Source organism: Tiliqua scincoides, chromosome 1 (genome assembly GCF_035046505.1).
Source record: "Tiliqua scincoides isolate rTilSci1 chromosome 1, rTilSci1.hap2, whole genome shotgun sequence".
NCBI lineage: Eukaryota > Metazoa > Chordata > Lepidosauria > Squamata > Scincidae > Tiliqua > Tiliqua scincoides.
This window is the reverse complement of record NC_089821.1, coordinates 229,641,298-229,652,115: the sequence shown is the minus strand read 5'-3', so window position 1 is coordinate 229,652,115 and position 10,818 is coordinate 229,641,298.

The window sequence follows — 10,818 nt, the reverse complement described above, 5'->3', positions numbered from 1 at the left end:
ATTTGTGTTAAAGGTTAAGGAACAGATCAGAGAGAGTAAAAAAAGAATTGCATCCTACCAGGCTATTGTGACTACACTATCCTGAACCTTTTGTTGTTGACTGTATAGGTTGAATTTGTTGCTTGTGTCTACATCTTCAAGGCAAAACCATGATCAGAGTGAGTGAGGCCATCTATTGAGTTGATTGGATGATATTTTAATCAGAAACTTGCCAGTTTCTGCTTCTAATCACTACATCATATCTATTGAACTGCTATTTTATGGAATGTTTTAAATTAATTCTGGTAGACTAGAGTCAAAGGATTATACAGGCCTGTGAAACAGGGTCAGAAAAAACTTTTAAAAATTTATGGTGGTTTATATGAATTTGGGCTGCTGATTCAAAAAACGGAATCAGTCATGCCCTATTACATCTAATTTCTAGATATGGCATAGCCTCATTAGTGAATGGTTCAGGCAGCTTTTCCATGAGGAAGCCATGGCACAGGCTTCTTCACGAGGAAGCTGCTTGAACTGTTTGCTAATGAGGCTATACCACATCTCTGATATTATATGTGATAGGGCGTAAGTGATACCATTCTTTGAATTAGTGGCCAAAATATATCCAGGAATAGGTCTAAGGCTAAAAAGGTGTGTTGGCCTATCTTATAGCTACCTGGTATGTGTACTCACAGTAAAGTAAGTTCTCAGAGTATGCTACGCGTGCACACATACACACACACGAGGTGTGTACATGCTTCTTCTATCCTTGGCAGTTATTTCTATCTGGTTGAAAAAACACTACCCCCCAAAGAACCTTCCACAGCCACCCTATTTTCCCTAAAATTGTGCTTTCAGATGTTCAGTAGGTTGATTTCTTGCTGCCACCTGCTGGAAAAAAATTGTGCATCCTTTAAGAGAAGAGGGAAAGAGAAGGTTAGATCATTCAGCTCTATGGTGAGAAATGTCTGAGAAAAGATTAAAGCATTCAGTAGAAGAGCATCTAAATACAGAATATCTAACTACATGGACTGTAATCTAGTAATAATCACAGTGCAAAGGTACCAAATAATCTTGCAAAATGTTATTCCTGGGCTAGGCCTGTGGTTCAGGGGAAAAAAATAATGGTGGGCTTATTCAGCTGGATTTCATCCTGTGTGATTCCAAAATATTACAAATCCAAAAATGCATATTTACCACTTTAAAGCAATGTCTTTCCTACATAGAAAGTGTTTCTGTCTGGGAAAAGTGTACCAAAAAAAGTAGGTGGTCACAGGTGATGATTACACCAGATCTTTCCAATGTATGTTATGTGTGCTGGAAGATTATGATTAGCCAAGGCTTCTCCATTAGGTGCTTGTGGGGTGAAACTATTCCATGTGCAATCAGTAGCCAAGTTTGTGAGGGTCAGGTTCTCATGACTGGGTCAAAGTTGAATATAACAGAGATGGGTGGCAATATTGATGGGTGCAGACTTACAGGTTGGATGGGGTAAGTTTGCTCTGGGCGGTGCAGAGGGTGGGAGAGTACAGCAGGAGGACATTCCATGGTGGGAAGGGAGCATTTTTGGGCAGGGGACAGCAGATTGTGCCCAGAAGGGGGTGGGATTGGCAGCTGCAGCACATGATAGATCCTAACTCCTGGCCCTGGCAGCCTTACGTGGGCTGCTGGGATTTGTGCCAGCGAATAGCCAGCTAAATTTGCGCCATGGGATGGGAAGGAAAAAATCTCCATACCCAGAAGTGACCTCCAGCCTACAAGTAACCTGTGCTGGATAGACTGCAGGCCATTTAGCCTGGCTATACCAGCACTGGTTAGAATTGCGCCCTCGGATAGTAGGCAACTACAAAAAACTACTGCCACCATCCCAGCCCAGCAAGATGGTCTTTTAGGATATTGTAATCAATGCTTGCAGGCCACTGATATAGCCAAGTAAAACAACAGGGTCATACTGCTAACTGGGCCAAGAGGAACCTTTTAAAGTAGTGGTGAAGGGAAGAGCAACTGCCGCTCCTCACCTTAGTATGGCGTCTTTGACAGTAGTTGTTTGTTGGTGTCTCTTTGGCAGTAGCATATCTAGCCGGGGGTGTGGGGTCCACTGGGTTCCACCCTGAAATGTCATGTGGGAGAGAGGTTCCAAGGCAGCCCAGTCAAGATAGAGGCCACCACCGCTTTGTGAGGAAGCCACTTGGGCCAACTCCAGGAGGCAGCATCTTTGCTCATCTGCTTCTGCCCCCAATTCTGACGGAGAGCAAGAAGGGAGTGCACGAAGAAGCGGCCGCTTGGAGCTGAGTCAAGCAGCTTCTTCCTCGTCTGGAGGAAACATGTGGTGGCAGCTTTGCAAAGTGCCCATTGCTACCTTTCTCCTCCTCCTTTTGGAGGCTCAGAGAGGAGGAGGAAGGTGGTGGCAGGCCCACTGGAAATAGGAAGAATGAAGTGGTGATTGGATTATAAACACACATCCAGTGGCGTAGCTAACGAAGTGCAGGGGGTAGCAGTTGCACTGGGCATCAGGCTTTAGGGGGCAACAAGCTGAGCTTGACACTAGTGATCAAAATTATGAAAATCTTGGTATGTATGAATAATATCATCATGTTATATATCATTGGAAAGGTAATTTAATGCAAAGTGCAATGAAACAAACTGCATTGGAATATCTGTATTCTATCAAAAGTTATGGCCAATTCAGCAGAAAATGAAAACACAATTGCCTTATGGAACAAAAAGTGGATTTTCTTAACTCAGAACTGACCTATGAGACTGATTGTTCTGAGAGCCAGTAACATATTATCATGTTATTGACATGTTGCAGTGACATGTTATCTCAATACAGCATGAAACCAATAAGGTGTTAATATGAGTCAGCTCTCATTTCCATGTATCATAATACAGTGATCCCTGCTAATTGGGTAAAAGGCACTTTTTCAAGTGGCGCCCCTTTTATATTTAACAAGGGGAGAATAACCATCCCTCTTCACCCCAGCATGGTGTCTCGAACCTATCAGGGGCACACTTTTTATTTACTTAATTAATTAACTTTTTTTGGTCGGGGGGGGGGGGTCTACAAATCTTCTTTGACCCCAGGTAGTAGATATATGCCTTAGCTATGCCAGTGACTGGGGGGAGGCAGCAAGTGGCAAGCTGCTGGAGGGAGGAGGTGGGTTCCTCCAAATTTTCATTTTTTAAAAAGCCCGGGTGTGTCGAAACTTCTGGTTGTGACATCGCTTCCAGGGCAACATTTTGACCTTGGCCCTGGGCTACATGATTATTAGCTACGCTACTGCAGAGATCCTACCCACATCCTCATTCTTCTGAGCCTCCAGAGGAGGACGAAGGCAGCGACAGGCACATTGCGAAACTGCTACTCCTGCTTTCTTTTCCAGGGAGAACCCGGAAGCAATTGCTGTACATATGTTGGGAACTTAGTGTATAAATATTCTTAATAACCTTTGTCACAAGACAGTGGTTATCCTAAGGGTGATAACCTAATCTTGATATACTAATCTTGAGCTGGGCCAGCACAAGCACTGACCTTCAGCACAGTGCCGGGTGTCGCAAATGTGCTATAAAGGTGGAAGAGGGACCTGGGTGGGCATTCTGGCCCAACACATAGTCTCTTAAGTTTGTGCTGGCAAAATAGCTGGTGCAGACTTGAGAAGCCCCATTGCAGGGCTTGGGGCTTCCCCCAAGGAGACCTCTGGTGACTGCTGCTATGCTGCTATGGGTGCAGCAGCACTGCCTTTGGGACTGGACTGAAAAGCAGTTTCCGTTCCAAATCAGCTCAGAAACTAACTGAAGAGGCTCAAGATAATCAGTGTAATTTATAATAATAATAATAATAATAATAATAATGCCCTCTCCAAAGTCCTGAGGCACCCCAGGTGTGCCACGGTACAGTGGTTGAAAATCGCTGGGCTATAGAGATTCATTAAGCATCATAGTAACATGAATATGAGAGAGGAGACTCTGAGACTCAGTCATGCTTGGATCCCATAAAAATGTTGGAGGAATCTTAAAAAGTGGTTTCCTCTTTTGGGGGGAAGCAGAGTAGCTTCAGCAGCAGACCCCCCCTTTGCTGGGTATCAACCCAGGGAAGCTCCCACACTCGGCTGACTGCTAAGCAATAAAGACAAACGACAATGGCTGGTTGAAGTTGCAAAAGCAGTCATTTATTCACGGTTCCATAGAAGCATGCTTACAGCATCTGATTATGATCAGAGGTTCACTAAACTTGAGATAGCAAGGCCCTAAAGCTGCCTCGCCCTATGTGCCATGTGGTCAAGATGGCGGCGCCAGCAGAGCCCTGCTGGGTGCCATCTCAACAGGTCAGTGGTCAGTGAGGAAGAGAGCAAGAGAGGGCATGCTCAGAGCAGAAGGGAAGGTTATAGGGTCTGGGCCATACCCGCACATAGGTCACCAAAAGGGTACAGGTAAAGTGTAGGGTCACTGGGCCATGGCTTAACCCTTTCAGGACAGTATCCTGCCACCTGTGGACAGACAGCAGACGGAGTTGCTCCAAACTCCAACAAAAAAACACCAGGATTATAAGGTTTAATGGAGAACAGGGAGGAACAACAGGTGTCTTTAAGAAGTATGGAACTGGACAGCAGTTAGATGGAACAGGTGGTTGACTAGGTAATTGGGGGTATGAGGATAACAATCAGAACATAAGAACAGCCCCATTGGATCAGGCCATAGGCCCATCTAGTCCAGCTTCCTGTAATTCACAGCGGCCCACCAAATGCCCCAGGGAGCACACCAGTTAACAAGAGAGCTCATCCTGATGCCCTCCCTTGCATCTGGCATTCTGACATAACCCATTTCTATAATCAGGAGGTTGCGCATACACATCATGGCTTGTAACCCATAATGGATCTTTCCTCCAGAAACTTGTCCAATCCCCTTTTAAAGGCATCCAGGCCAGATGTCGTCACCACATCCTGCGGCAAGGAGTTCCACAGACCAACCAAAAGCTTATTAAAGAAATATTTTCTTTTCTCTGTCCTAACTCTCAATTTTAGTGGCTGTCCCCTGGTTCTGGTGTTAAGTGAGAGTGTAAAGAGAATCTTTACTCAGCGTGCGGTCAGTCTGTGGAACTCCTTGCCACAGGATGTGGTGCTGGCATTTAACCTAGACGCCTTTAAAAGGGGATTGGACAAGTTTCTGGAGGAAAAATCCATTACGGGGTACAAGCCATGATGTGTATGCGGAACCTCCTGATTTTAGAAATGGGTTATGTCAGAATGCCAGATGCAAGGAAGGGCACCAGGATGAGGTCTCTTGTTATCTGGTGTGCTCCCTGGGGCATTTGGTGGGCCGCTGTGAATTACAGGAAGCTGGACTAGATGGGCCTATGGCCTGATCCAATGGGGCTGTTCTTATGTTCTTATGTACTGATTGTTATCCTCATACCCCCAATTACCTAGTCAACCACCTGTTCCATCTAACTGCTGTTAGATCTAGCCGTTTTGTTCTCAATACCCTTCCTAATGATCCCAAGCATAGAATTGGCCTTCTTCACTGCCGCCGCACATTGGGTCGACACTTTCATCGACCTGTCCACTACCACCCCAAGATCTCTCTCCTGATCTGTCACAGACAGCTCAGAACCCATCAGCCTATATCTAAAGTTTTGATTTTTTGCCCCAATGTGCATGACTTTACACTTACTGACATTGAAGCGCATCTGCCATTTTGCCAGTCTGGAGAGATCCTTCTGGAGCTCCTCACAATCACTTCTGGTCTTCACCACTCTGAAAAGTTTGGTGTTGTCTGCAAACTTAGCCACCTCACTGCTCAACCCTGTCTCCAGGTCATTTATGAACAAGTTGAAAAGCACCGGTCCCAGGACAGATCCTTGGGGCACACCGCTTTTCACCTCTCTCCATTGTGAAAATTGCCCATTGACACCCACTCTCTGTTTCCTGGTCTTCAACCAGTTCTCAATCCATGAGAGGACCTGTTCTCTAATTCCTTGACTGTGGAGATTTTTCAGTAGCCTTTGGTGAGGGACCGTGTCGAACGCCTTCTGAAAGTCCAGATATATAATGTCTATGGGTTCTCCTGCATCCACATGCCTGTTGACCTTTTCAGGTTTGTTGACCTTATAGGGTTCGTGAGGCAAGACTTCCCCTTACAGAAGCCATGCTGCTTCTCCCTCAGCAAGGCCTGTTCGTCTATGTGATATCCTATCTTTGATGAGGCATTCCACCATCTTACCCGGTATAGATGTTAGGCTGACCGGCCTATAGTTTCCCGGGTCCCCCCTCTTTCCCTTTTTAAAGATCGGTGTGACATTTGCTATCTTCCAATCTTCTGCCACCGTGGCCGTTTTGAGGGACAAGTTGCATATTTTAGTTAAGAGATCAGCAACTTCATTCTTCAATTCCTTAATAACTCTTGGGTGGATGCCATCAGGGCCTGGTGACTTATTGATCTTTAATTTATCAATGAGGTCTGAAACATCTTCTCTTTTAACCTTTATCTTGCTTAATTTCTTGGTCAGGAGGGGCCGTTCGGGCAGCGGTATCTGCCCGAGGTCTTCTGCCGTGAAGACAGATGCAAAGAACTCATTTAATTTCTCTGCCATCTCTAAGTCTCCTTTTATCTCCTCTTTCTCTCCCTGACCATCCAGAGGGCCAACCGCTTCTCTGGCGGGTGTCCTGCTTCTAACATATTTGAAGAAGCTTTTATTATTCCCCTTAATGTTGCTGGGCATGAGTTCCTCATAGTCTCGCTTGGCCTCCCGTATCACCTTCTTACATTTCTTTTACCACAGTTTATGTTCCTTTTTATTCTCCTCATTAGGGCAAGACTTCCATTTACGGAAGGAAGCTTCCTTGCCCTTTATAGCCTCTCTAACTTGGCTCATTAGCCATGCGGGCACCCTCCTGGATTTAGTGGAACCCTTCTTTCTTAGTGGTATACACCTCTGCTGGGCCTCTATTACTGTTGTTTTAAGCAGCCTCCATGCACTCTGGAGAGATTGGACTCTTTTTACCTTCCCTTTCAACATCCTTCTAACCAGCCTCCTCATTTGAGGGAAGTCCACTTGAGGGAAGTCAAGGGTTTTTGTGAGAGATTTGCCTGGTATTCTTCCCCCAACGTGCATGTCGAAACGGATCGCAGCATGATCACTGTTCCCCAACGGCTCCATAACTTTGACATCTCTAACCAGGTCCTGAGTACCGCACAATTTTAAATCCAGAGTCACCTGTTCTCTGGTGGGCTCCATGACTAGCTGCTCCAAAGCACAGTCATTTTGCATGTCAAGGAATCCGGTCTCCTTTTCGTGACCAGAACACAAATTGACCCAGTCAATACGAGGATAATTGAAGCCCCCATGATTACAACCCTGTCCCTCCTTGTCACCTCCCTGATTGGTTTCCTCATTTCAAGGTCCCTTTCCGATTTCTGGCCTGGAGGACGATAGTACGCCCCCAGTATTACATCGCTCCTCAGGCCTGGTACTTTAACCCACAGAGATTCTGCGGTGGAGTCGGACCCACCTTCAATCTCTACTTTGCTGGATTCTATCCCTTCCTTAACATAAACGGCCACCCCACCTCCAACACGCCCCTGCCTGTCCCTCCTGTAGAGTTTATAGCCCGGGATTGTGGTATCCCACTGATTCTCCGCATTCCACCAGGTTTCCGTTATGCCCGCTATGTCAATGTTTTCCCTTGTCACCAGACATTCCAGTTCTCCCATCTTTGCTCAGATACTTCAGGCATTTGCATAAAAGCATTTGTACATGGAATGCCCCAGGATGGGCTGCTTATTCGCTTCTTTGTCTCCACATCCTCTCACTGTGTCAAACCTTCTATCACATCCCATCATGCTACCATTCCCAATTTCTTCTCCTACTCTGCCTTTGTCTTGTTGTTCTCTAACCTCTCCATCCTCATCCCATAGGGATGAGGAGTCCCAAACCGGATGCCCCTCGGCTCCTGTCAGCCTTCCCCCAGGGATCAGTTTAAAAGCTGCTCTGCCACCTTCTTAATGTTATGCGCCGGCAGTCTGGTTCCATTCTGGTTCAAGTGAAGCCCATCCCTCTTGTATAGGCCCTGCTTGTCCCAAAATGTTCCCCAGTGCCTAACGAATCTAAACCCCTCCTCCCTACACCACCGTATCATCCACGCATTGAGACCCCTGATCTCCGCCTGCCTAGCTGGCCCAGTGAGCTGATTAGCTAGGACTTTCTGGGTGAGCAAGTCTTTGGGTGTATAGCTGCCTTTTTCTCTCTGTATTCAAATGGGACTGGGCTTTTATAGAAGCCAGATTTTAACCAGATTTTCTCAAAGCCCAATCCTGTGGTTGGCGGCATGGCTCTGTGCTGCCGAGCACAGTCGCAAACGTGCTGTAAGAATAGAATAGAAAATTTATTTGTCACTGTACCCGTGTACACAAGTACAACGAAATTAGGTGCTTTTGCAAGGTAAAACAAGACAAGACCAAAACAAAACAACAATACAACAAGGTCAGGCAGACTACATATACAATCACCACATTGCTAAAACTCTGTTCAGTATATCACTGTAGCCCCGCATTTAATCTAGACACTGCACTGGGATAGAAACTTTTATTTAATCTACTCGTTCTTGTTCTTATCACCCTGTATCTTCTTCCTGATGGCAATAATTCAAAAAACTGGTAACCAGGATGCGAGGAATCTCTCAGAATTTTTGAGGTTTTCGACATACACCTTGTACTGTAAAGCTCCTCCAAAGAAGGAAGGGGACAGCCAATAATCCTCTGAGCAGTGTTGATAACCCTCTGGAGCTCTTTTCTCTCCACCACTGTACAACTCGCAAACCAAACTCAGAGACAATAAGATAGAATGCTCTCTATGTAGCTGCGATAAAAAGTTACCAGCAATGCCTCAGACAATTTTTGTCTGCTGAGGAGTCTCAAAAAGTCTCACGTTCGCAGGGCTTACTGCCGGGCTCCTGCCCGTGCTAGCCCAGCACCGGCTGGTGCTGGGCTAGCGTTGGGTGGTTGCACAGCTCTCACGACTTGGTGGTCTCCCAGACCGCCGAGGTGCGGAGCGGTAGGCAGGGGCAGGGGCAGGGAGGAGGCGTTCCAGGGAGGGGGGTGGCCAGCGGGGCTGGAGAGAGGGCGGGGAGGAGGTGTGACAGGCAGGTGTGATGCGGGGAGGGGTGTGTGTGGGAAGCATGCCTGGGGCAGGGATGGGAGGTGGATCCACGGAGCTCCACTGCACAGGATCCAGGGTGCTCATGCAGGGCTGCAAGCCCTATATGAGTGTCTTTTCCTTACTGCTGACCTTTTGGTCAGCGGTAAAGTGAGTAGCCCCATTGCGGGGCTGCTTACCTTACTCGGGAAAGGGGATAAACGTCCCCTTCTCCCAAGGTGCTGTCAGGAATATGTACAGCTTAGGCCTAATAGCATTGCAAAGCCTGAACCAAAGTAACCCAGTAACAGAATAACAGAGAAGTGGCTTGCAGTCCTAGCTGCAAGGAATTTACAACTCCATGGAAGGTGATGATGTAGCACCTTAGCAGACAGAGAGGCGCCCATGAGTCTCCAGTGGGGAGGGGGAGAACTAGGAGGACTAGCACCCAGCCCCACTTCGAGAAGATTCTGTCCCCAAGAGTTCTGATTGGGCAGTTTGGAATGAGTACAGAATCACCCCATCCTGTTGGCATGAGAAGTATAAGAACAGAGCCCAGAGGGGTGTCTGGGGCCTTTGTCTTTTGGCGTGGGTGCAACATCCTGCCCCGCCAGGTCCATGTGGCCTCATAGGTAACTGGGAGCTGAAGACCTAGAAAAGGAAGCTGACCAGGTGAGAGTTAGGGAATAATAGAGATAGCCAGTTAGCTTTGTTATTTTTAATGCTGATATGTTTCCTTTAAGTTTTATGTCTCTAGCATTTGCTGCCTTTTGTAACTTTATGTAACCCTATGTACTTAATAAAGTAAAAATCCTTAACTGAGTTGTTTCATTGTCTGTTGGGGACAAAGGTTCAGAATCCTGCCTAGCCGTTCAGCAAGCTACCAAATCCTCAGTGAGGACTAGTAACTTGAGGGTTGAGACTTTAAGTAAAGAAAGTGCTCAGTGCCTGCAAGGGATAGAATTAAGCCTAGAGGGTCTCAGTGTCCCTGGACTGAGATACTGGCACATACAGGGTGGTGGCAGTACTACCGAACAGGGGTCCTTGAGGGCTCTAGGGTTCAAGAACCAAGAACTCTGAGCACCCCAAAACCCTGGGAGTGTACGACAAGTCTACAACAGGTGCCTCCCGCAGTAGCATGGGAGGTGCAGGATCCTTGGCAGCCCTCCTAGGTACCGCTGAGCCTGGGCGCCCCAGGCAGCTCAGGATTGAGCTGTCAGGCTCTTAGTAACTTTTGACTGGGATAATTTATTTTAGTCTTCATTGTCTGTATTTTAGAGCTTTTACATTTTTCCTCCTAGTGTTTTCATTATTACAGATGCCCAGTGGTATAGCTAGCGAGGGGTGGAAGGACGGTCTGCCCTAGGTGTCAGCCGGGGGGGTGACACCACAAGTGATCAAAATAGCTAAAATCACGGTTTTTAGGAATAATGGCATATACCATGCAATGTGGGATTTACAGTAGAATTTAAAAAACTCAAATGAAGTACTGTATCTCCATTCTGTCACATGTTATATCCAAAAAAACCAGAAAACAAAAATGCATGGAGCCTTATGGAAAGTGAAACTGAACCATATTGTGTGTTTACTTGTGAGTGAGCAAACTTGCCTTAGTCCATCAGAAAGGGCAGACTGAGCGGAATCCAATGACACCAGAATGGTCCTGATCCGATGAATGCAGCCCCCCAAAAACACCTAAGACGGAAGTC